Source organism: Dermacentor albipictus, chromosome 9 (genome assembly GCF_038994185.2).
Source record: "Dermacentor albipictus isolate Rhodes 1998 colony chromosome 9, USDA_Dalb.pri_finalv2, whole genome shotgun sequence".
Lineage (NCBI taxonomy): Eukaryota > Metazoa > Arthropoda > Arachnida > Ixodida > Ixodidae > Dermacentor > Dermacentor albipictus.
In genome coordinates this window covers 17,372,102-17,399,824 of record NC_091829.1, presented here as the reverse complement: position 1 = coordinate 17,399,824, position 27,723 = coordinate 17,372,102, and the positions used below count along the sequence as shown (strand labels likewise).

The following is a 27,723-nucleotide window of genomic DNA, read 5'->3' as shown; positions in this document are numbered from 1 at the left end:
CAACAGATCACCCAAGACGGTCGTCCCTGAAACACTCGTATATATTGAGCATGTTATTGAAGTGAGCAGGAAAAAAAAAGAGATCATTTTGTGCATTTGCCTTACGGCAAGCCCACCGAATTAAAAAAAAAAACTCTAAACACAGGCCGAGTAAAGTCCTGTAACTTCACTCTTTAGCGATCGCGCAGTTTTACTTAAACTTCCCCGCAGAACATGTCAGTTTGGATACGCACGCTTAACCATATACACTGTGTCTAACTCGAGCGCACGTCAAAACAGGACCGACAACCTTTCCGTCCGAAGGGAACGGCAGCGTACCATTTCCTGCGGCAACGAATGTGTCGTGCCGCCGCGTTGTGCGATGCATCGACTGCAAGGGTGATTAGATTGAAACACAAAGGCCCCGACCCGACCGCCGTTCAAAGCCAGCGCGACGCGTCCTGGATACACGCTTGACTTGGGACCCGCCCACCCGCTCCCAACACCCCTTTCCTTTTCGTTCAATAAACTGTTACTCTGTTTTGAGACGCGCATTTCGCCTCGACGAGACAATTTACCCGCCGTGGTTACTCAGTGGCTATGGTGTTGGGCTGCTGAGCACGAGGTCGCGGGATCGAATCCCGGCCACGGCGGCCGCATTTCGATGGGGACGAAATGCGAAAACACCCGTGTGCTTAGATTTAGGTGCACGTTAAAGAACCCCAGGTGGTCGAAATTTCCGGTGTCCTCCACTACGGCGTGCCTCATAATCAGAGTGTGCATGTTTTGGCACGTAAAACCCCAAATATTATTATTATCGACGAGACAAGGTGTGGAGAAGTGGCGTCTAATACACTTCAGTCGTGTTAGTGCTGCTGAACATTACCTTTGTCAAAATCGTGCACCGATACTCAATTGAACCTCAACGAAAACTCTGTTGAAAAAAATGTAAAATCAACGGAATTTTCACGTCTTAAAACACAGGCTTACAAGATGATCAGTGTATTAAATGATCAGTCTATCGCTGCCGCGTATTCCTTTGCCGCATTCATGCGAGTCGTTCAATAGCGCGTCAAAAGAGAGTCTATTGAGGGTGAGATAAAGACAGCAGATACAGAAAAGAATCTCTGCAAATCAAATAAGACAGAGGTTCATAGGGGAAAAGAAGACTTGAAGGGATCAGTGCACTCCTGTTAAGTGTCCGCTTGCCAAAATCCTGCATCATATTGAAGTGCATCTCAACAAGAACAGGGCGGAGAGAGAGAGAGAGAGAAAGGCAAAGGAAAGACAGGGAGGTTAACCAGAGATTATCTCCGGTTGGCTACCCTGTACTGGGGGAGGGGAAAGGGGATGCGATAGGTGAGAGGGAGAAGGATTAAAAAAAAGAAACTACACACACACACACGCACGCACACACAAACTGTTTCTGTGGGCACTGTCACGCAGCCCTCAAAGGCGTTCCTACTGCGATGCTGTGCACCGTACAATCCTCAGTCACACAGTGAAGTCACAATCTGTCAGAAAGTCCAGTGTCTTTTAAATACCGCAGCAGCGCCTTCATAGCCGATCGCGCTGATGTTCGCGTAGGCCAGTGTCCAAGGATCTTGTTTTCTGACAGTGGGCGCTTGTCCAGTTTGTCTAGGGTGGCTGAGAGGACTGCTCTTTGCGGATTGAAACGAGAGCACTCACAAAGAAGGTGCGCGATTGTTTCATTGCACCCGCAGAAGTCACAAAGTGGGTTGTTGGACATTCCGATAAGAAAGGAGTACGCATTTGAAAAGGCTACTCCAAGCCATAGACGAACTAGAAGGGTACAGTCGCGTCGTGGAAGCTCGGGCGGAATACGGAGTTGTAAAGTAGGGTCCAGGGTATGAAGTCGGGCACTTGTGAAATCGGATGAATTCCACTGAGCTAATGTCAGGTCGTTTGCCAGTACGGCAAGTTTTTTCGCTGCGTCGGCTCTCGAAAGAGGAATGGCAACGCACCTGACGCCGTCATGGGCAGATCGGGCAGCTGCGTCTGCTCGATCATTGCCGTGTATGCCACAGTGACTAGGCAACAGGGCGGAGGGCAACAAAAAGCCCTATTAGACAATGTAGACAATCAAAACAATACAGACGTCCACAGTTTAGATGCAGACCAGGAGGGATCGACAGTGGTCAAACAAGGAACGTCTCGGGAGCCTACGTTTCGACAATGACACCGCAAGAACCTGCCAGACAAAATCCCCCTTGTCTCCCCTTTCTATTCCTTGAGTACCTGAACACGCCGTTTTACAGCGAAGCTGTTAAGGAGAGTTCGTCAGCGGCTTTCCTGCGACGGTGAAGGCCAGCGCGCGACGACGTGCGCGGTCAATATCAAAGGTGCATGCGACGCAACGTGCGTTGGAGCCCCCAGGTTGCTGTGAAAGTTAATGACAAACTCTATAAAATTAAACGTTATCTTGCGCATATATAACTCAACTGTACAACTTGTACATGCTGTTTTCTTAACCAGTAATTCGTTATTTCTTTGTTTCTGACGCCGTGATTACACAGCCTCCGCGCTGGAGGTCAGCTGGGAGTTCGTACGGCTGCAGCGGTGAAGGCTGTTCGCGTTAAGGCCCCTGGGGACCTTGGAGTGCGTTGTCCCTCAACGACGCCTGCGTGGGTGCACCCGAAGCAGCCGCATGATCGGGGCGTCGGTGATGAATCGTCATAAGAATTACCACCAAAACAGACTTTCGGTATATTTCCAAATAGTGCGAGACGTCGCATTATACAGATTTCGCTGCCTCTCATGCTTCAGTTGCTCAGATTGGCATACGTGTGCAAATGATGTCTTTTTTTTTTCCTTCTATGATTTCGACTTCCACAACCCGCTTATTCTCCTCCCCGCGGTTGGCGGTGGGGAAGACTGCGCTGCATAAGCGCCGTCGAGGAAAGCAGTTGTTGTCCTAAGAGAAGACAAGTCACAACATTAACCACGAAGGCTTCTTTTTTTTGTTACACCATACCTTGCAACGGAAAGCAGCAGCAGTCCAGGAATGGAATGGAGCCAGTCTGCGGCCCTTATCTCAATGTTTCCATCCACCCTCCCGACCAACCAATGTCGATGAAAATTTCCGCAGTGACTTTTGTAATGCGAGGCTGTCTGTCCCAATAAAGTCCATGAGCGCGTCACAATGTGCGTTAAGAATGACCACTATCCATGTCCGATCTCTGCACAGCGGAGCCAAGGCCACAAGAAGCGTGACAAGGTTGCAGCATCGGTGCGCAGCCGCAACCGCAACCGAACATGTTGCCCTCGTAACGAAAGTATTTATGCCGCCTCTCCGCCTTTATAAGGGGCTCATTAAGAGAGAGACAGCGACGGTGAAAAACGTTCTGAGTAGGCAGCGTTCCAATCGACTTGGAGTTTCAGATTCTTTACGACGAATATCGGTGTTACGTAACAGCTAGGAAGCGGTATTTTATAATAATCAGAATGGGATTTATTATTGTTTATATGCGGTTATTAAAGATAGTTACATATAGAAGGTGGTTCCTAGAATCAGATACAGGAGAAGGAAAGAAAAGGAGAAATCAGAGATGTTAACCAGAAGTACGTCTACTTGGCTGCCCTGCACGGGAAAGGCAGAATAGGCAATACACAAAATACACGTACCGCCTCTGTAAATAGCTTTCAGAATCTCTTCCTTCCGCCAGCGTTAGGCCGGTGGGAGATATTGAGTCTTTCTCTGAAGCGATCGCATTGTAGAACAGTAGCTACGCGCACGACCACTGCAAGAATACGCAGTTCAAACGCTAGCAGAACCACCGGGCCTGAGCAACACCATCAAGTTGACCTGATTGACCGGGTGGGTAGTGCCGTACTTCATCGGGTGTGAGTTCGCAGTGCTCCTTCTCTCCCCCATTCTCCCTCTTTGCTGTTCCCTTTCCCTCGAGTAGGGTAGCAAACAAGACCCCTACCTGACTGACCTCCTCCTACCCTCTTTCTATTTGCCTTGCGTCTTCCTTTTTCTACAATCTGCGTATCTCATTAGACAGTTTTACAGCTTGTCCGCAAACGTATTGCACTTTGTGGAGTACCTGGTTTACCGGTGCAGAGAGAGAGAGAGAGAGAGAAAGGCAAAGGAAAGACAGGGAGGTTAACCAGAGATTATCTCCGGTTGGCTACCCTGCTCTGGGGGAAGGGAAAGGGGATGCAATAGGTGAGAAAGAAAGAAGGATAAAAAAAAGGAAAAAGAAAAAAAACCTAAGCACACACACGCACGTACACACGAACTATTTCTGTGGGCACTGTCACGCAACCCGCAAAGGCATTCCTAGTCTTACGCAGTGTCACCGTACAGTCCTGCGCCACACAGTGTACTGTCACAATTTGTCATAAAGTCCCGTGTCTTTCAAGTATCGCAGCAGCGCCTTCATAGCGGATCGCGCTGATGTTCGCGTAGGCCAGGTTCCAAGGATCTTGTCTTCTGTCATTGGGCGCTTGTCCAGTTTGTCTAAGGTGGCTGAGAGGACAGTTCTTTGTAGGTTAAAACGAGAGCACTGACAAAGAAGATGCTCGATCGTTTCGTTGCACCCGCAGAAGTCACACAGTGGGCTGTTGGCCATTCCGATAAGGAAAGAGTAGGTATTTGAAAATGCTACTCCAAGCCATAGACGGATAAGAAGGGTGCAGTCACGTCGTGGAAGCTCAGACGGAATATGGAGCTGTAAATTAGGGTCCAGAGTATGGAGGCGTGCACTTGTGAAATCGGATGAATTCCACTGGGCTAATGTCAGGTCACGCGCAAGTGTGGCAAGTTTTTTCGCTGCGTCGGCTCTCGAAAGAGGAATGGCAACGCAGTTGACGCCGTCATGGGCAGATCGGGCAGCTGCGTCTGCTCGATCATTGCCATGTATGCCACAGTGACTAGGCAACCACTGATATATTATATCGTGTCCTTCGTCAACTAGTCGATGGTGGACTTCTCTGATCTCTGCGGCGAGCTGCTCATGTGATCCATGGCGCAGTGCTGAGAGTACACTCTGTAGGGCTGCCTTGGAATCACAGAAGATTGACCATGCCTGGGATTGTTCCTCCTTAATAAAATGAAGAGCCGCACGCAGGGCTACGAGTTCAGCAGCTGTCGTTGATGATACATGTGACGTCTTTAGCTGTATCTTGACGGATCTTCTTGGTATCAGCACAGCGGCAGCTGCGCTTGCAGATGTAACTGAACCGTCGATGTAAACGCGTACGCGGCCACTGTGCACCTCATGTAAATGTTCTAACGTGGCCTGCTTAAGGGCAGACGAGGACATGTTGGCTTTCTTCATGATTCCTGGGATGGTGAGGCGTATGTTAGGTCTGTGGAGGCACCATAAAGGTAAGGATGGTCTTGCTGCAGGCATGTAGTTCGATGGCAATGAGGGGCGATTGGCATCAATTAAACGACTGAAAGTTGTGTGTGGCCTTTCTGTGGGTAGAGCGGCAAGATGGTGAGAAGGTAATCGGGAAACGTGCCGAATATGCGCCCTGAGAGCGTCGGTCGCCAAGTACGTTGATATTGGGTGATCTCGAGCTATGACGATCGTTGCCGCTGTAGACGCACACCTCGGAAGACCGAGACACGTCCTTAGGGCCTGAGCTTGTAGTCCCTGGAGTACACGCAGGTTTGTTTTGCAGGTGTTGCCAATCACAGGGAGGCTGTATCTTGCGAAGCCGAGGAACAAGGCGTTATACAGCTGCAGCATTGACCGCACCGAAGTGCCCCATGACTTTCCGCCGAGAAATTTGAGGAGATGTATTATTGTCAATAATCTCTTCTTCAGGTATGAAACATGCGGGCTCCATGATAGGTCTCGGTCAATAATTACCCCTAAAAAGCGGTGTTTTCGTGCATTTGCTACTGCTTGCCCATTGACCTTTACACTGTAACGCTTCATTTCCTTCCGAGTGAACGTAACAAGGCAGCATTTCTCTGAAGACAGCTCTAAGTTCTGTTTTCGCAAGTACAGAGATGTTATCGTAGCTGCCTTTGGCAGCCGTGCTCGTACCTGCAGCCGTGTTACGGCAGACGCCCAAATGCAGATATCGTCGGCATATATTGATACCTGAACTGTGTTGGGCAAGGATCGGACTAGGCCAACGAGCACTAGGTTGAAAAGCGTCGGGCTTAACACTCCGCCTTGTGGTACTCCACGGCACGTTTGGTGTTGAGTCGTGGCGCCATCCTCGGTCATCACGAAGAAATGCCTGTCGGTCAAATAACTGCACAGCCACTGAAAAGTGCGGCCACCGATTCCGGCTTCAGTAAGAGCATTTATAATGGCATAATGTGCTATATTATCATAGGCGCCTTTTATGTCTAGGAATAATGCAGCAGTGAGTCGTTTCCGGCGTTTTTGATGCTGAACGAATGTAACCAAATCGATGGCATTATCTATGGATGAGCGCCCACGCCGGAAGCCAGCCATAGCATCTGGGTACACGTTGTAACTTTCCAGGTACCATTCCAGGCGAGTCAAAATCATTCGTTCCATTATTTTCCCTATGCAGCTGGCCAGAGCGATGGGGCGGTACGATGACAAGTTTAACGGTGATTTGCCAGGTTTGAGAAGTGGAACCAAGCGGCTGCATTTCCAGTCACGTGGAACCAAACCGTTGCGCCAAGACTCGTTGTAATGGTTTAGTAGCATGAGTCGTGCTGTCTGCCCAAGATTGGCGAGCGCCGCATAGGTAACCCCGTCCGGGCCAGGTGACGAAGAGCGCCTGCAAGTCGCCAGTGCCGCTTCAAGCTCCTCCAGCGAAAAAATTACATCCATGTGGGAATCCCGTGGCACAGGAGTAGCACATGGTGTAATTGCGCGTTGGAACTGCAAGCTGGAAAGTCTTGAGCAAAATTCTTCAGCAATGTCAATTTCGCTGCGACCTTGGTGCAAAGCGAGGGCTTTGAAAGGGACACGCAGTTGTGGTGATACGCGAAGCCCACGCACGGTTCTCCATATTTGAGATAATCGCTGACGTGGATCCAAGGACTCACAGAAACGTTTCCATCTTTGAGATTGTAGTACATCGATGCGACGTTGAATCTTCTTTTGCATCCGCCTTGCCTCTCGGAGATCATGGATGGATTTAGTTCTCCTGTATCTTCGTTCAGCCCGCCGGCGAATTGCTCGTAGTCGCTGCAGTTCTGCTTCAAATTCTGCATATTTCGGGAAAGGCTGGAAACTACGCGTAGCCTCTTGCATGGCTTTTTGAATTTCGTGTTCCGGACTTGAAGGGTTCCCTTGCTGACATACTCCCTCCATGTGCGACCGAAACGCCGACCAGTCAATTCGCCGGAGCGTCATGGAGGAGTATTTCGGTAGTCCCTTGATCTTCAGGTACGTCGGAATATGGTCGCTTCCATGTGTTTCAATGTCTGTAAACCATTGCACGTTTCTTTCAAGAAGCCGAGAAACCAGGGTCAAGTCTAGGCAGCTGCTGTAGGTAGGCCCGCGTACATATGTCGGACTACCATCGTTGAGGCAGTAAAGGTCGTGCTGTGTGGCAAAGGATGCTATTCGCCTTCCCCTGGAGTCCATCTTCAGGCTCCCCCAAAGCGGATGGTGAGCATTAAAATCTCCTGTGAGAATCGTAGGGCCGGGTGTCGCTGATAGCACGTCGTGTAGTCGTTTAGAGTCGAAGCCACTTGAAGGAGCAATGTACACAGCAACGAGTGTGAACGTAAGCTTATTCGATTTCACGATTAAACAAACGTATTGGTTGTCGTCGTGAGGCGGAACTGGGTGCAACACGTAAGTCAGATCACTTCTAATATATACAATTACCTTGCTTATATCACCACAGGTAGAGGACATGAAGGCCTCATAGCCAGAAATACGTATAACATTCTGCACGTTCGGTTCACAAATTACAAGGATGGGAAAACGGTTTTCGAAGACAAAATGTCTAAAATCTGAAATTCTTGATTTGAGACCACGGGCATTCCACTGCAGTAAAGATGCTTTCTTGACTTCCTTGTGGAAGGGCAGCGAGGGGCGGGCCATGGTGCTATGCGATGCTTTCAAGTACTGGAGTCAGCGCGTCCAATACTTGCAGTGCGCTACGAGCAGCTGGAATGTCCATGTTCGTCAGTAGCAGACGCATGACATTCGTGAGCAAATTGAGCATGGCAATCACTTGTGAGTCCTTGTCTTGCATTTGGTCAACTGTAGTGACATTTGACTGTAAATGGCGAGTCATTTGCTGTGGCTCTGGCGCGTGGCATGTTCTCGGCAGTGCCGGCCACGCATCACTTGATGAAGCACGGCCACTTCTTTCGTTGACATTCGTGCTCTTACTCGAGACAGATGGAACAGCAGGTGGCGTCACCGGACGAGACATTTCCCTTGAACCGGAAGAGGGTTTCATGGACTTTCGTTTCCGGGAGCGATGTCGCCTTATCGCTTCAGAAGCATCTCTGTGTGACGATCCGTCTCTGGCCATTTTTCTCAAGATTTTCTGCTCTTTCTTTAGGCGTGGACAGTCTTTTGAGGACGCAGCGTGCGATCCTTGACAATTTGGGCACTTGAGCTCTGTTGCACGGCAAGTGTCGGTGTCGTGGTGTTCGGAACATCGTGGGCATATCGTTGTATTTCGGCAGACAGCACTCACATGTCCAATTCTTTGACACCTTCTGCACTGAAGTGGTTTTGGTACGAAAGGTCGTACCACATGACGAAAGTGGCCGACCTTTACATGTGATGGTAGGCAGTCACCTTTAAAGACGAGCCTTACACAGGTCGACTTGCCAAGGCGCCGAGCTTGTAGTAAGGCAACACCATCTGTCGCAGGTTTGATTAAAATTGGCAGGTCGCTGTCGTTAATGGATGTGTCAATGTCATAAACAACACCGGCCGTTGTTTCGATGTCTTGCGGAATGAGGTAGTGGACATTAATGTTGCCCAGGAGCTTTACTACCATCAAAGCATTGATTGCGCTTCGGTTGTGGACGTCAATAGCCAGGATGTTCTTTCGAGTATTAATTCTGATCTCTTTGATTTCTCCTGGGACAAGAGCCTCCAGAGAAACGGAAATCGCTTGTCGATTAAGGCGGTTGAGGTTGTCGGCAGGTGCGTCCGGCACAAAAAGAATTGTGTGCGCCGATGGCCTACGCTGTGGAATGACGGTAGACTTACTTGACGAAGACCGTCCGCTGATGATTCTTCTCTTGGCCTTCCGGTGTACCACTCTTTCGAAGCCTTCGTCATCTGAGGCGTCATCGCTTGAGTAGGAGTACAGCGCAGTGTCCTCGCTGTCAGCTTGACTCGGTGGGCAATTTCTCTTCCTCGGGCCGGTACCTGACGAAGCAGTCACGTCGCGTCGGCATTCTGCCGACTCCACTTCCATTGCCGTGGCAATGAGAGCGGCGTCTCCCAGTAAAACACGGGAAAAAGCCGAAAACACTGCAGCGCGAAGGAATAGTGGTCTCTACGAGAATCACTTCGTCTTCCTCCCCCCGGTGCAGTAAAATTGCAGTAACCAACCACATTCCACTTAGTGGAAAGCCGCGGGGCCTAGGCAAACGTTAACATGAAGCTACGTTTTTTTTTTTCATTTTCTCTCGACAACAACTCCGATGTAAAATGCAGACGCGCCTAACGCGCTGCAGTCGGGCAAGATGTCGCAAACGGGGCGTTGTTGCTGCAGTTCCCGTCACCGGTAACACGCGGTATTCCGTGCAGATTAATATACTCTCCTTCCCTCCCGACTCTCTCTCTCTCTCTCTCTTTGTTTCATTTTGAGTGATCCCTCCATCTACTGCTCGTCTACTGCAATGCGTAGCCAGCCGGTTTTGCACCGCCTTCACTCGCGTGCTTCCAATTGCAATTGAAATCAGTTAAGATAATTTAAATCCGCGAGCCCCATTGGCTGGCTCCTTTCGGCGAGCTCGAGCAAAGCCGACTAGGCGCACGGATTTCAATGGTCTTCGGTTTCAGAGGGTTATGGAAACCGACCTCGTGAAAGTGGTATTGCGCTGGCTTAACTCCTCGTATTCCTCACTCTTCTTTCCCCTTCGTCCTGAGTGAAAGAGCACAATCCGATGCGAGATATTGGACATGTAGATAGGAGACAGCACAAATAAAAAGGGGCGGCATGAATCAGGGGCACGGAGTGGATCGATATTTAGTAATGACAGACAGACAGGCAGACAGCATCGCCATTACGTGCCTGCCCGTGAACGCAGAGACCCACACCAGGCGACCCACGCGACAGTCTCAGGGATCCTCCCACAACCGTCAGAGAGTAAACGACCGACCAAAGGCGCCAAACCACTTGGAGGACTAGAAGAAAAACTTCGCTTCAGTAGTAAGGATACTGAGGTATTATTTGTCGTTTCATTGCGCAATTCCGTAGCACTCGGAGACGACAACCGCGGCACAACTGTGTAAGAGCAGTGGAGAGCCTATTCGTTATGTATACACGCGTGTGCTGTCCTACGTGGAGCTGTTCGGAGGGACACGCTCAAAGAAAGGTTGCGAGAACTCGCCAGGACGACTTCGTTTTAAAAAAAAAGAAAGAAAGAAGCTCACTTTTGCGTTGTAGAAGGCATCTCCTCCGCAACAGCACATTGCCGTTCCCGCACGAAGCGATGCTTCAAGTTCTTGCAAGGGACGCGCCTGCACCTCGCGGCATTCCTGGTCATAAAGGCTGCACCTGCAGTAACGAATGAAAATTTTGTAAAAATTTTCGCGCGGCGTTTTGACATAAATAGGATCAGAAATGCGCTGCGACGGCCTGCCTATAAATACTCCCAAAGTTGTTTGTATCGCCACTGCGATTCTAATCGCTACAGAGGTGCTCGCGACCTTAAAGTCGGACTGCCCGCATGGCGAAGCACGTGAGAAGCATTTCAACGACGAGGTCAGTCGCCCCACTCACGCAGAGTGCTTATTAATCGGCCGGCGAAAAAGCAAGCTAAACGACCCGTTCATCAGCAGCACACGTGCGATTAAAGCGAAGTTTTTCTATTGCCTACCTAGCGCCCACACATCTCTAGTCTTCAGCACATTTGGACATGTTGTGCGGTCTATTGGGACACCTTCTCGGAAAGCCCCTCGTGCGCGTTTGTACACAGCATATCGAGAAGATCCAACGCACCAGAACACAATTTACACATGAACTGGCACTCTTTGGGCTTAGATGCCCTTGCGCCAATAAAATGCAATCATCATCATCATCATCATCATCATCATCCAGAACATGATTACCGCGGCTAATCGTGTACGGCCTCCGTCCATGCTTCTACAGCATGCAAAGGCAGCGCGCTAAGAGCGCAATATGCGCTGAAGAATCGGTCATTTCCTGCACTTCGGTTCATTCCAATTCTGCGAACAAAGCGGGAGAATGAAGTGATATTCGCTCGGCGATGACACGTCGAGGAGGAAGAGTTTTCTCTCATCGAGCTGCACACTTAAGGGCACTCGTTTGTATCACGACTAACACGCTGGCTTACTTCTAAAGGCCAACTGCAACGAAATTCGGACCGCGTATAAGCCGACAGTGTTTATCCAAATATACGTGGACCTTCTCGTTTTTTTTTTCGATGTTACCCTGATTGAGCTATCGAGTTACATTCCTTCTCATCGCGGGCGCGACGCCCCCAGCCGCAGAGTCGACGTCAATCGCAGAAGCACGTCTACTTACATGGCAGTGTTGTGACGTCACTCACCGCGACACGTGCTTCGAGAATTACTCAAGGCAACATCGGTTATTTGTGTAATCCGTTGCTTAAATAGACGAACTTAAGTTTAGATAAATGATAAAACGCACAAACCGAATGTCTCCGTGTTCTTGTTCTAATGCGCGCGGTAGCAAGAGGGAGATGAACTTCCGTTTCGCCTGCTTGTTCCCACGTCGTGCAGTCGTGCCCGAAGACAACGAAACTAAATCATTTTGTACCGTGTTCCGGCCCCGCCATGATGCTCTTTCATCACCTTGCGTCTGGCTCGGTGCGCGTGACTGTGGCGCTGACTTTACCGCTAATCAGGTGTTCTCGTGCAGAGCGCGCAGAATCGTCCTCTGCATGCGCTAGACGAGACAAACGCAACAACTCGAGCGCGAGATCGTCACCGGAAGCGCGCCACTCAGCACAAGGTAGTCTGGATAGTCTGTAGACTATCCAGACTACCGTCAAGAAATGCCGCGCGTCCGACGCACTCGACGCCACCGCGGACGACGTTGTTTGGGGTGCCGAGGACCCCAGCGACCACCGCAAGAACATCGTCCGCGCGAAGCGTTAGCACTAGAATTGTCAAACTGGAAAAGGGTGTGTGTGTGTGTGTGAATATATATATATATATATATATATATATATATATATATATATATATATATATATTGTAAGCACTATTAACGTACTTCGTCGTTTTCATTTGTACATAGCCATCATCATCTTCCCTCTTCTTCGACTTCTTCGCGCGTGAGCTGCGGGCGCTGCCTTTTTGGAATAAACAGCGCTGGGCAACTTGATCGGTCTCGGTATTATAAAGTGGTGGAGGTACGTCAAGATCCCGACGTCCTCTCGCGTTCCCGTCCTCCCTGGAGCTCCGTTCCGGTCGCCGCCTGCACCCAGCTACCCCTACAACAATGGACACTTCCAACCCCGGCCCTTCCGGCGCCTCTAACCCTACCACAGAGACGACCCCGCCTGCGGCGCCCTCTTGGACTGTGACGAGCCCTCAGCGCGATCCCCCTGTCTTCGCAGGACTCCGCGGTGATGACGTAGACGATTGGATCGACCACTACGACCGCGTGAGTTCTTGCAACAAGTGGAATGACACCCAGAAATTGAGGCACGTCGCCTTCTACTTGACCGGTGTTGCAAAGACGTGGTATTTCAACCATGAATCCGACATCGCGGATTGGTCCACGTTTACCTCGAAGCTGCGGCAAATCTTCGCTTCCTCGTCTGGCCGTGCAGAAGTCGCCAAACAGAAGCTGGGAACGCGGCGCCAACTTGCCCAAGAGTCTTACACCTCATACATAGAGGATGTCTTGGCTCTGTGCCGCCGTGCGAATCCTAGCATGACGGAAGCCGAACGCGTTCGCCACATCTTAAAAGGCATTGGGCCTGTCGCATTCAACGCCTTAATCGTGCAAAATCCGGCTTCTGTCCAAGACATCACTTCAACGTGTCAACGCCTCGACGAGCTGCAGTCTATTCGTCTTCCACATGACAGCAGCGATCCTCAGGTTCCCCATTCTCCAGATCTACCTGCTCTTATCCGCACCATCATCCGCGAAGAGCTTCACCTACAAGACCTCAGCCGTCCACCTGCTGCCTGCGCCCCATCCCCCACCTTCGACTTGCGCGAGGTCGTAAAGCAGGAGTTGACAGCGATGACCACACCCACGACGCATCTTGCTCCGGTAGCGCGCTCCACACCTACCTACGCGGATGTTGTTTCGCTACCCACCCCTACCGTGCCTTCCGTGCCTTCCGTGCCTACTGGCGTTTCCTATGACCATTTGGCTTCGATGGGACCCAGAGCACTTGCTGCGCCATCGTACCCTCAGTGGCGTCCACCTCGTCCGGTTTGTTTTTACTGCGGTATACGCGGCCATATATCCCGCTTCTGCCGCCGGCGCCAGCAGGATGAAAGGCGAGGCTATGCTGAGCATGAAAGAGACCGCACTCGCCGATCAGCCGACTACTATCCCGGACCGTACTCGTCCCCGCCACAGCGTTCTCCGTCTCCACCAGCTGCTCCCAATCTGCCTCATAGTTCCCGTTCGGCCAGACGTCGTTCTCCATCCCCTTACCGGCGCTCTACATCACCGCTTCGCCCCACTTCCCATTTTGTCGACCAGCACTCGGAAAACTAACTGTTGCAGTTTTTGGAGGGGAAACTGCTTCTTATCGGTCTTCAAAAATTCCTCCTGTTCGCCCGGCCAACATGCTTTCTGTGACTGTCGAAGGTGTTCCCGCGTCAGCTCTCATCGATACCGGTGCCGCCGTTTCTGTTCTGCGGAGTGATCTGTGTTCGCGGCTCCGTAAAGTAAAAACGCCTTATCTTGGACCTATTTTGCGTGGTGCTAATAATGCATTCATTCACCCTGACGGACAGTGTACTGCTCGTGTTCTCATCGACGGCATACGCCACCACATCGAGTTTCTCATCCTTCCAACGTGTATCCATGAAATTATACTGGGTTGGGACTTCCTACATTCTGCTTCAGCCGTCATTTCATGTAGAGAGGAAGTTGTCCACATCACGGATACAGAGCTTGAACCTGTTGCGGACTCTTCACTTTCATGCGTGAACTTGACCATCGCTGCCGACTACGTCCTGCGTCCTGGTCACGAAGACGTTGTAGCCGTAACTTCCAGTCAAATCGCCGACGGAGACGCCCTAGTCGCCCCTTCTTCCCGCTGTACTTCTCGCGGAATTCTCATTGCCACCTGTCTCGTCCGGTTTTCACGCGGCTGCGCCCTTCTGTCTGCTTGCAACACGACCCCAGATCCTGTGATGTTGCCCAAAGGGATGACTGTGGCAACCCTCGCCGACACTCAACCTATCTCTCTAGTCACGCTTTGCCCTTCTTCATCGCCAGCCCCAACCTCAGGTTTGGATGATTCTTTCCCTCCTCCAGCTGTTCTTGGTTCTGACCTAACAGCCGCGCAGTCTGAAGCCCTAATGGTGGTCTTGGCAAAACACAAAGCCTGTTTCGACAGCTGTTCCCCTGTGTTGAGCCAAACTCCTGCGGCTACACACCACATCGAAACCGATGGTTCCGCTATTATACGACGACGCCCCTATCGTGTATCGCCGTCGGAACGAAAGGTCATTGAACAACAGGTTGCTGACATGCTTGCGCGGAAGATAATACGACCTTCATCTAGCCCATGGGCGTCTCCCGTGGTCCTGGTAAAGAAAAAAGATGGCTCAGTTCGCTTTTGCGTGGATTATCGAGCGCTCAATAAGATTACACGCAAGGACGTATATCCAATCCCTCGAATTGACGACGCTTTGGACACACTACAAGGGGCGGAGTATTTCTCCAGCCTTGATCTTCGGTCAGGATATTGGCAAATTCCGATGAACGAGACTGACAAAGAAAAGACCGCATTCGCTACACCGGATGGCCTTTATGAATTTAACGTGATGCCTTTTGGCCTTTGTAATGCTCCTGCCACATTTGAACGCATGATAGACAACGTACTTCGTGGTCTAAAATGGAAGACATGCCTCTGTTATCTGGACGATATTGTCATCTTTTCGTCTGACTTCAGCCAACATCTTCATCGATTAGACGAAGTTCTCAAGTGCCTTGCGAATGCTGGTCTCCAAATCAATACAAAAAAATGCAAATTTGCAAGCAAAACAATAAAAGTATTGGGTCACGTCGTCTCAAAAGCTGGCATCCAGCCTGACCCCGAAAAGATTAGTGCCGTTCTTCAGTTTCCTCGCCCCCAGCAACAGAAAGATCTACGTAGTTTCCTCGGCTTGGCGTCATATTTTCGTAGATTTATACGCAACTTCGCAGCAATAGCAGCTCCTCTACACAAGCTACTGGTTACCGGTGCCTCTTTCACGTGGACTAGCGACTGCGAGTCGGCTTTTCAAGCTCTCAAGCGGCATCTTACTTCCGGACCAGTGCTTCGCCACTTCGATAATCGTGCCCCCACCATACTCCATACTGACGCAAGCGCACAAGGTATTGGCGCAGTACTTCTGCAACGTAATACAGAATCTAAAGAGCAAGTCATAGCATATGCCAGCCGAACACTTTCTCCAGCTGAGCGGAACTACACCATTACAGAGCAAGAGTGCCTGGCTATCGTTTGGTCGATTCAGAAATTTCGCCCATACCTTTACGGCCGCCACTTCACCATCGTCACTGACCATCATGCTCTGTGTTGGCTGTCATCAATGAAAAACATGTCAGGACGCTTAGGACGCTGGATACTGCGCTTGCAGGAATATGACTTCACTATAACATACAAGTCTGGAAAACGCCATCATGATGCAGACGCATTGTCTCGCTGCCCACTCTCACTCTCTCCCGGTAACGCGCCGTCGTCTTCCCAACCACGTCGTTCCGATGATACGCTTGCCTCCCACCAACTCTCGATAACGCCCCTGGACCAAGTTACGCTTTCATCACGCTCTGATTTCGTCTCGCTTCAGCGGGCCGACTCCTACTGTCGAGCTCTCATGGATCGCCTTAGTGGGTTCACCGAACCACCCAACAGCCGCTTGCGACGCCAACTTCGACAATTCCGCCTTCAAGGTGGCGTGCTACACCACTACGTTTACCACCCAACAGGTCACCGGTGGGTCCCAGTTCTACCTCGCTGCCTTCGCTTGCGGGTATTAGAGGCACTTCACGACGATGTATCGGCTGGCCACTTAGGCTTCCACAAGACTTACGACCGCATAAAGACCCGCTGCTTCTGGCCTGGCCTATCAACAACGGTGGCCAAATACATTGCCTCTTGTGCGTCATGCCAGCACCGCAAACGCTCGACATCCCCTCCTGCCGGTTTACTACAACCTCTCCCTTGCCCGGACGCACCTTTTGAATTTGTTGGCATTGATTTATATGGTCCCTTGCCGTTGACACCCTCCGGTCACCGTTGGATTGTCACTTCGGTCGACCATTTAACAAGATATGCCGAGACTGCCCCTCTGCGATCCGGCACCGCTTCTGAGGTCGCCGACTTTTTCTTGCGCGCCATCGTCTTGCGCCACGGGGCTCCTCGCGTTCTTCTCAGTGACCGTGGCAAGGCGTTCATTTCACAAGTTCTCGAGGAAGTTCTTCGAGCCACTAATACCGTCCACAAATCTACTTCTACTTATCATCCGCAAACAAATGGCCTTACTGAGCGCTTCCACCGTACGCTGTCTGACATGATTGCCATGTACATCCGTCCTGACCACACTGACTGGGATAAAATTCTTCCTTTTGTGACATTCGCATATAATACTGCTATTCAACGGACTACCGGCTACAGCCCTTTCTTCCTTGTGTATGGACGATCTCCTTCCACCATATTCGACAGAGAACTATTTTTCGCACCTTCTTCGCCTAACGCGTCGCTTCCAGAAGATTTTGCTGCCCGAGTTGCACATTGCCGTCAAATCGCCCAGCAAAGCACAGAAGCTACCCAAGCTGAGCGCAAGCGTTACTGCGACAACAAACGCCGTGACCTACGTTTTCACCCAGGAGACCAAGTCCTGCTTTGGACTCCAGTCCGCACCCCAGGCCTCTGTGAGAAGTTCCTTCCACGCTACATTGGTCCATACACCGTTGTGCAGCAAACATCTGCAGTGAACTATCTCGTCCGCCCAGTACACTCCGTCACTGACCGGCGCCGCCGGAATGCCGAAATCGTTCACGTGTCGCGGATGAAGCCCTTCACTCCCCGTTTAGATAATCTCTAATCTGCGGCCAGGCTGGCCGCTTCCATGACGGGGGGAAGTTAGTGTAAGCACTATTAACGTACTTCGTCGTTTTCATTTGTACATAGCCATCATCATCTTCCCTCTTCTTCGACTTCTTCGCGCGTGAGCTGCGGGCGCTGCCTTTTTGGAATAAACAGCGCTGGGCAACTTGATCGGTCTCGGTATTATAATATATATATATATATATAGCGGGAAAAGAACGCCGCCTCACCGCTCGCCGGAAGAGACCGTAGTAGATATTTCGCTCAATAAAGTCACTCAAACAAGCAAGAGACTCATAGCCTAGAACGCATGTCTCCTCGGCCTGGCTTACCAGCTAAGGCAGTACCTGCGGACGCTGAAATATCTCAGAGGTTTATGGCACAATGCTGGGCTAGTTGGATTTCAAATACCTGATGCATTTCCAGCGCTTCGGAGGAAACGAAAAAAAAGGAAGACAGCAAACAGAGAACAGGACAGCGAGGTCCTCGCTGTCCTGTTCTCTTCTGCTCTGTCATTATTCTTTTTTTTTCTGTTTCTTCCGAAGTTTTGGAAGTGCATCAGTAATCTCGGAATCGGAATGCTGAGACTTACGTCAAAGAGACAATCGCCCGATGCACGATGCACGAGTCGTCTACTTAGGAGATTTTTAGAGGCTGCTGCAGACCAGACCTGCAGCTTTGCCAAAATTTCTTCAGTGGTAGCATATACCTACGTGGTAGTACATACTTAAGCAAAGTGAAATTTCGTTGCAGTTGTCCTTTAAGGCTATGAAAGAAATCTCAGTTTCGCCCGAAAGGCGAAGCATCGATTGCGATCGCAAATTAGTATACAGCTATACGAAGTAAGGATGCTAGCTTTATCAGCCGTACAAGCATGTAAACATTCGCTTACTAAATTAACAAGCATGGTGTCACGCGCACACAGGTAGGCATGAACACACCTCACTCGATGGCCGCGGTAACTCGCTTTCAAAACGCTGGGGTGAGGAAGTGCGGCAGCAGCAGCGAGCGAATTGACCTTCGTGTTGCCTTTCGCTTCAACGCGAACTAAAAGCGTCGAAAGCACAGTGCGTACCAAGCTACCAGTACTCGGCGAACTTTGTCCACATCGCAGATCGCTTTCAAGATAAGGCGACCGCGCGGCCTCGCCGTATATGCAGCAACCGCCGGAATTGCGCGCGCCCTCCCCCCGGCGGGGCTTCCTACCCGCTTTCTTCTCCTGTCAAGGCAGAAAGCTGGGCTAGTTGGTGTGTCATCATTATTCAAAAGACTAGCGCAAAACACTACACTATACACTATACACTATACACTATACACGTCATACACTATCAAATTAATTACACATAAATTGCTCTCGCACTAAATTTTTTTAATAATGCACTATATATGTATTTCTTAATCTGCGCGGTAAATGTGATTGCACAAACAAAAACTGAAGCACAAATGTCTTTTACACATAGTCATTGTATAATGTACACATTATCTTGTTTATTTGTCTTTTGTACATCGTACTTGCTTGTTTTCCAGTTATATTTGTTTTTTTGTTTTTTTTTTTGTACATCGTATCATCGTGGAACCCGAACGCACTTAGGAGCAAGAGCCCCTGTCAGGCCGAATGGCCTTTAGCTCTTGTTTCCTCTTTCTGTATTGAAGAAAGGAAATAAACTTCAAACTTCAAACTTCAAAATAGCAGGGACAAAGACAGAGAAGACGACAGGACGAGCGCTTCTTCTCCTGCGTGCGCGGGACCGATGCGCGATCCTCGGGTGGCCAATCCCCCATCGTGGGTAGGAGCCACACGTGCCACAGGCTACAACAACAACAACAACAACAACGACCTCGAACAAGCGTTCGAGGTCACTCGCGCGTACAGCATGCGGCGCGCGGCGACGATGTTATCGTGCTCGGACTTCCCTGGGGACGTCACAGCGACGCCGACGGTATAGAAATGCGTCTGGAGTGTCCATATAATCGCTATCGCAATAAAAGTTGATCTGGGACAAAAGAAGCCATAGTCTTAAAATATATAGTACTAATTATGACCACCTACAGCTCGCCTCAAAGTATCTGACAGGACAGTTTGACAGCGACATAGCTATGCAATGAAAGAGTTCGGCTAGTTGGTATTTTGACAGGGGGACCAACCTGCACAACCGGCACAACCGAAAGGAAGCCGAACACGTACGCAACTGTGTTCGTCTTCGTTTCCGTTGTGCCGTCCCGTTGCGCGCTATATACATATATCAAGGTGCTCCTCATAGCTATGCAAGTTTACGTAATGCTGTTTTCCTGTCATCTGTCGCAGCTTTCGTCGCGTTCGCTTGTCACAAGAGGTCGTCAAGATACAATACCTCATTTGTCCTCATCAACGATTCGTTCTTGCCCCTTAAGAGTGAGGGTATTTATCCGCGGGACAAGCCAACGCAACTGGAAAATCCTATATGCCCTGCACCATAATCATGTTTCTTCCTATGTGATTTACATAAAAACAGCAACCTCTGTACAGTTGTTGAGGTGTTAAAACGTTTAGTGCAATATCGTTTCGTCAGACCACGCAAAAAACAGAACCAGCAAAGCCCGGAGCTCAGTGGAAGCGAGAACAGATCGAGTTGGTGTGTCACGTCACTGGACATGACATTATAACATTGAACAATTAGCATTAAAGCAATGTAGTGACGCACCATATATTACCACTGCAGGCACACGAAGTGGCAATCTCATTGCCAATTGGCGACGGGGCCAAAGCATCGCCACAAATAAACGCTTCCTTCCTCTTATTCGCTGCGGACCACAGTGTCAAATGAATTGATACATCGACACAGTAAATCTTGTAATCGCTGCACCCCAGTTGAATCTCCGCAGTATATATCAATATAGTATCCTGGATGCAATTTCTTTGCGCTGGTTAACCGTCAAGCGGCCGTGGTCAACGCGGAGGTGTCGGTTAAGAATGGGGTGCAACCGCTTTAATGTGTTTGGACACATACCCGTTGTGTAACCTTGGCACTGCCATTCTAGGGGGTTGGACCAACACCACCTAGATAGCACAAGGCCTGTGCACTCCTATCCATGACGTCATGCTACCTGGCCCGACTGCCATAGAATCTAATGGGGATGCTCCCGAGTAAGCAACAGTGACTTTGACGTCGCCGCTTTCGTCACGCCAGCCTTGGCAATAGAAATTTCGGGCCAAGTAGCATGACGTCATGGAGCGTAGTGAACAGGCCTCGTGCTATCTAGGTGGTGTTGGTTGGACACGAGCTCGCGCTATCGCGCTCAACATCAGCTGCAACACGCAAGCCGTAGCTACAGCAACGCTCTCCAGAAAAAAACAAGAAGAAAGGGTGTCGCCATTTGAACAATGCGCATACCCCCACCCCCTCTCACCCTGCTTTCCGTCGCTTGCTTTCTTCGCGGAGTGATAACACACTGGCCCACCGAGCAGCTATCGCTCCATCACGGATAAAGAAACATGGAAAAAAGAAAACAAGAACAGTTACGAAGCTAGGGCAACGTGCGCCATGACGAAGCACGCTGCTAAGCGCTTACGGGCTGCTCCGCGGACCACTCTACTATCGCTCCGCGAAGGAAGCAGGCAGCCCAAAGCACGGGGGCAGGGGCATTTCTGGAATTTCTGAAAAAACGCTCGCGTACCGTGCATTGGGTGCATGTTAAGTAATTCCAGGTGGTCAAAATTATTCCGGGGGTCCGAGAAAGTGTGCCTGCACTGCCTATTGGTAGTGCAGGCACACAGCAGGGATCGGTTATATCGCCTATGCTCTTTAACCTGGCCCTGAGTGGTCTTCCTAGCAAATTGCAAAGAACCGAAGGACTTAACCACACAATCTATGCAGACGACATCACGCTATGGATAAACGATGGCAGTGATGGATCGATTGAACAGAGATTACAAGGAGATGTTGAAGCAGTCGAGAAATATCTATAAGGCACCGGTCTAACATGCTCGGTTGAAAATTCTGAACTGTTACTGTAGTACATACCAACGCCAAAGGGGAGACCTCCCAAGAACTACAACACACAAACCTATAAAGACATACAACTCGTGACCCAAGATAAACAACCCATACCAAAAGTCGAGAGGATAAGGGTGTTGGGAATGATCATAGAAGCCAAGGGCACCAACGGAGAAACTATTCGCAAAATCGATGCCAAAATTTCTAAGACGATGCGATTGATCAAGAGAATCACCAACAGGCACGAGGGAATGAAAGAAGCAAGCATCATGAGAATCATCCAGGCGTTCGTCATAAGTCAGATCACGTATGTGGCGGCATACCACAGATGGTGCGCCGCAGAAAAGAAGAAGCTAGACGGCCTGATTAGGAACATATAAAAACAGGCGATTGGACTCATGCTAAGCACGAACACGGCAAAACTCCTAGAGCTGGGACTGCACAACACGCTAGAGGAGCTAATAGAAGCGCAACGTATAACGCAATACGAACCCCTCTCCAAGACGACGGCGAGCAGACACATCCTAGATAAATTAGGGATCCGCTACCACATACAACACGGAGACAAACGGGACATACCCAACGAAATAAGGGCCAAACTCACGGTACCCCCCTTGCCCAAGAATATGCATCCTGTACACCGCGAGGACAGGAGAAAAAGCAGGGCAAAGAACACGGCGAAGGACTACGGAAGGAACAAGGACGCGGTCTTTGTAGACGCTGCAGGTTGCAAACACAAACGCAGCTTTGTCGCAGCAGTACTTAAATACAACAAAAAATGCTGCACAAGCTTGACTATAAACACGACACCCATCGAAACGGCGGAGGAAGCGGCTGCAGCTTAAGCCATAGCACAAACCAACGCATACTATATAATCACCGATTCCCAGACGGCAGTACGCAACTTCGCGAGCGGCCGGATCTCAGCTGAGGCGCTAAACATACTCAGAAAAGGCAAAACAACAAGGGAAGACAGATGCGTCCAAATCCTCTGGATACCAGCCCACACCACCGACTCAATGGGAGAGGACAACCCTAACGCGGCGGCACACAACGTAGCTCGAGGACTGACTTTCCAAGCTGCGACGAACGTAGACCCCTCGACAGGGCCCTCAGAAGTATGGTTCAACGACATCACCAACCATTACAGGATACAAAGGTACACTTATCCACCACCCCATCCACAACTCACTAGACTGCAAGCTGTCCGGTGGCGACAACTACAAACCAAATCATACAAGAGCCCGATACGCTACGATACGCTATTTATCCAGACATATACACAACAGACAGATGCAAAGTGTGTGACACCAGAGCCACGCTAGAACACATGCTATGGGAATACCAGGTGCTAATACAGGACAATGCGAGCCAAGCCTCCATTGACAGCCTCCGCGCGCGATGGCAGGCCGCGCTGCTCAGCTCGAACCTGGAAGACCAACTCTGGGCAGTCCAGCGGGCCAAGGAAGCCGCCTAGAGGCAAGAACCCTTGGCCGTAACCTCGGTGGGTGCCCCAGCCCACTAACTCGCCGGACGCGAATCGTTCGGATTCTAAATAAAGTTTTCTCACTCACTTACTCACTCACTCACTCACTCACTCACTCACTCACTCACTCACTCACTCACTCACTCACTCACTCACTCACTCACTCACTCACTCACTCACTCACTCACTCACTCACTCACTCACTCACCCAGCCACCCACTACGGCGCGCACCTCTTAATCAGTACGTTGTTTTGACACGTAAAAGCCCAGAATTTAATTAGAGCAACACACGACTTGTCCATTTCCTGTTAGCCTTAGCTGTTAGCCTCTAGTTGGTCGAAATTTTTCGCGGCACGGCCTCATGGACAGAAATACCTTCAGCAATTTTTTTAAAAAATTAACTAAAACATTCAGCGGTTAAAGCAAAAAGTGCATGCATTCTTTGGTATCACGCGTACAATATACAGCACAGCATTCGTTTCAATAAAGAACAAGCACAACACAAGCATGCAAACCACATCATCGATAAGGCGCTCCTGAGAACAATGCGAAGCACGTAACGCTCGTTGCATACGTTTTCCGGTGGAAATTAATCTTTTGCGACGTAGGAAGTGACGTCACTAGCCTTTCATATATAAAATAACCAGCCTATAGCAACTGACTTCACTGTTGTAGCACTGCTATGAGTAGGCAACGCATAGCTAGGAATACCGAGAAGCAGCGTGAATCCGGGGAGCGGCAGAGGGAAATGAAACGGCAATACGACTATAGCGGCGGCGTGCTGCGAAACTTTTCGTTAGAACCATTACTCTAAAGCCATAAAGCATTACGCAACCCCCTCAGTAGCTATAGTAGTGGTTTTCAACAGTTTCGTTGGGCATCCACTTAAGCAGGGCCGGGATAGCGAGTGAATTCTATCTATCTATCTATCTATCTATCTATCTATCTATCTATCTATCTATCTATCTATCTATCTATCTATCTATCTATCTATCTATCTATCTATCTATCTATCTATCTATCTATCTATCTATCTATCTATCTCCTTTTTTCTTTTTTGCTAAGTTTTCCCCTTTCAACCATTAATACTGATAGCAAGTTGCCGAGCCTTCCTGTGCTGCTGAAGTTCGGAGCGTAACGCCAACTCGGACGTGAACTCACCCGAGTCGAGCGCGAGGTAGAGCCCGGAGGCAAGGTCGCGCCGAGTCCCCCGGAATGCTTTCTTTCGGTCGCAGGCGAGGCCGCCGTGGGCCTCCGCAGCGTGGCCTTGAACGCGTTTAAGCAACAACGCCTAAACACGCACCGCTGACACACTTTCGCTTTCTGCACCTTCCGCTACCGACCGATCCCGCGACGACGAGAACCGAGCCCGTAGCGACGAGCGATAGGCGACCGAAAGGTTGCACACCGGCAGGACGTGGTGTCAGGCACGTTTGGTACACCGCGAGCTTCCGGATCAACGCGCAGACGAAACGGGACAGAATTTTACAAATAAAAGGCAATAAGATCGCTGGAAGCTCGGCCAGTTGCGGCTCAAGAGCTAGAGGGGACCTTAATCGAGAGTCAACTAGATGAAAAAGCACGGGGTGATATTTTCTTCGTTTGCCTTTTTGAAGCGACCGGTGGCAGGAAATGACTGGCAAAAGAAAGCAATACTCTCTTATCTGCCCGTTTACGTGCGGACAACAATACATGAAATTCTGTGGTCTTGCGTTCCGAAACCACGACATGATTAGACAGTTTCAGTCGGGCGTCCGCGCCGCAGCCCGCGGAGGCGACAGTGCGCTTGCGCAGTAGGCAGGAGCACGCACGCACGGTCTCTTTCGTGCGACCGCCGCTTTTCAAAAGCTGCGTCATATAGAAAGAAATTTGGCTGCGTTGAGTCCGCTGCAGGGTGTGAGGGACGTCCTCGCGTGTCCACGAGAGCGCCTGTTTAGATGTGGCTCTTGCCGAAGATACGAGACTAACGGCTTGTGGTTTGACTTCTTGGGGGGCCGATATTGGCTACACAGTTTCAGGAGGGGGCATATATGGCGGCGCTGATTAGCACACATACCGGCTCCTGCACGTGCAAGTCAGCAAAACGTGCGCGCGCGCTTCGCAACGTAAGCACAAACTCGCGCGCTGCGTACGTGGGTGGTTGCGGACGTCCAGCTAAAACTCTCTATTGTGAGGCACGCCGTAGTGGGGGCCTGCTACTCTGCGTAGGGAAAAGGGAAAGGGAGAGAGTGTGCCTGACGATGGTATATCGTAGAGTGAACTATAGGTACACGTGCGAGAAGAAAGGGAGTTAACCGAGGGGCCCGATTTTTATTAATCATAACATAAGAAGCCAACAAGCAAAGACACCAAGGACAACGCAGGGAAAATTGTACTTGCTAACTGAAATAAATTATAAATTAATGGAATTGAAAGTGGATGAAAAAAATGACTTGCCGCAGGTGGGGAACGATCCCACGTCTTCGCATTGCGCGTGAGATGCTCTTAGCAACTGAGCTACCGCGGCGCCGTCTTCCTGTCTGCTTTCTGGGGCATTTATGTGTTACTACTAGAACTAACCCTGGGAGTGTTAGCCAGCGCCACCACTCACAAACCGTGGCGGCGGACGTAGAACATCTTTTCTGCCGCAGGCGTCACGAGTACGTGATCTTTTTGGGTGAACGCAACTGGTCAATAAACCCACACGCGCTACTTGAAGGCATCAATGTTGTCGGATTCGAGACCCTCGCTATCTAATAAACGAGAAGAAAGGGGCTTAACCGAGGGGCCCGAGTTTTATTAATCATATCAACATGATATCATATCTATAGGATGCGAAAGTAAGCGGCTGCAGCCACATGAAGGCGCAGAAACCCCTTAAATATCGTGCAAAAAGAAAAAAAAAGAAACTGACCAGTCTGCCCCACGCGTTGCCGTGAATGCGGGCTTCAATGCCAAGGGTTCGTGTTCAGAAAATCGTTCTGATGTAACTACCGTCCCTGCCGACGTAATCAACTCGTTAAACGCCGTTCTCTGTCACCAGCGGCGGATGCCCAGGCAGTGGCCAATGAGAAAACGTTCTCGCGAAAGAGGAGTTTTGTGCATACGGGTCCACGTTTTTTTTTTCTTTTTGTTAACTTTCTAAGAAGTGATTGCATTATATTTAAGACTTACCGAGCGGGCTCATTTCGTTGCACTTGCGTGGTATGCACAAAACCGACGTGTGGCCTAAGAGAATTTCCCGGTTTCTGTTGTTTTTCACCTGTAACATAAAGAAAAACGACACGTGGAGAAGGCTGTTGCTCGCAATCCTGTACGACGACCAAAAAATAATAATAATAATAAACCTAAAAGAAAACAGTATAATATAGCCTAAAGTACCTTTTACTGCAGGGCATCCCTTCCCGTTAATGAAAGACCAACGGTATCTTTAAACATTGCCAAAGGTTCAACTCAACCAAAACAGAGGTAACAGCGAAATTTTTCTAATTATAAATGCGAACTTGACGAACCTGAAAACCCCATTTCGATTTGTCGACTCCCGAAGCTAAGCGTATCATAGAGTGAAAAACAAAAATTTAAATAAACTTAGTACTGTGGCTTTCGAATGACGCCCACTGAGTAGAGTTCAATGCCATACGGGGCAGCTACTGACTAATTTTTTTTTTTAGTAGTGCAAAGGAAGGGTTTTAACCAGTGCCAGATCTGCGAAATCCCGCATATGAAATGTTATGGCACGCGTCCAAATCCAAATGAGTCCTGCGTAAATGTAGGAGGAGGAATACGTTTCATAAGCATTCTTTCAACATAAGGTCTTCTTAGGGACGAAGTATCCGGTTTCAACAGTTTTCACAGAGTTCCAGTGCATTCTTTAAACTCGGGGTCTGTTTGGAATTTCGATTAAACAATACTTGCGAAGATGCTAGAGGCGTAGTGCCGCTTTCAGTGAATTAATCAGTTCCCGTAGAATTACTATCCATTGTCAGCGATACTAGTGATATGCAACGCTGTTTACAATAAAGGTACACCGAATAAGCAGCCCCAGGTCAATGACCTAAGCGGCTTCGCTGCAATGAGACATAACACGTGACATAGCAGCGCCAGGTTGCACAGCAAAACGCGTAACACAGGAACTCCAAACGAGTGCTTAGAGAAGCAATACTCAAGGTTGCTCTTCACTTGAACAGCACTTTGCACTGTCGTCACATTGTGCACCGGCAGGCAGGCGTGATCTTACAAGTGACCGTATAATATCACAATCAACCCCGAGGTTAAAGGCGGCCGTGACGTCATAAGGAACCGTGACGTTACAGGGATGTTTCGATACGTATAGAGCTTAGTGCAGCAAAAGAATGTATCATATAACCTAATCTTTAACCACAGTGGGATAACGATAAATACGTGTGGACAATTCCCTTATTCCTTACCACGCTTCATTTAAACAACACGCGTGTAACAGGACACTCTGACGCGCGCGTATCTTTCTGAAATCAAGAATTGTAGGGGAACGCACATATCAGGCATCTTTCCCGTCGCAGAGCTCTGACCCGGTCAGGAAGGTTCGGTTAAGTTAGGTTACAGAGCATTTCAGTGACAGCAGACGAACTCCCAGTGGGTGACGTAGACACCACGGTGCGCCAACTTCGAAGCCAAGGTGCTCCCCAAGTACGTTTACCAGCACGTCCACACATAGATTCACTGCAGGTCAGGTTAGGTTGGGTACCCACCTTGCGTTGATATTTCAAGAAAACTATATCTACTTCATTTGAGTTTGAAAGGGAAATGTTAGAATTCCAGAAAGAACTTTTTTTTTAAAGCTACAAGACGTACTCTCTGAATTAAGCAAGCCATACAAGTTTCCTTTATAGCCGCGGAAGCTATCTTAAGACGAATACTT

The 27,723-nt window shown here is 49.6% G+C and overlaps 1 protein-coding gene across 2 annotated transcripts in view; it reads right to left on the bottom strand.

The window, feature by feature from the left end:
• LOC135903718 (uncharacterized) overlaps positions 1 to 26,088 on the bottom strand; it is a 290,426-nt gene extending 264,338 nt beyond the window's left edge. Inside the window, exons 1-2 of one of the 2 annotated variants that reach the window (XM_070525027.1) lie at positions 26,001 to 26,088; positions 10,527 to 10,650 (exon numbers count right to left, since the gene is read on the bottom strand). The gene's annotated coding sequence lies outside the window, so the exon portion shown is untranslated. Of the gene's footprint in view, positions 1 to 10,526; positions 10,651 to 24,008; positions 24,217 to 26,000 lie in introns of those variants that run through there. The other variant, XM_070525028.1, reaches the window with a different exon arrangement.
• Between the last annotated feature and the right edge of the window lie 1,635 nt (positions 26,089 to 27,723).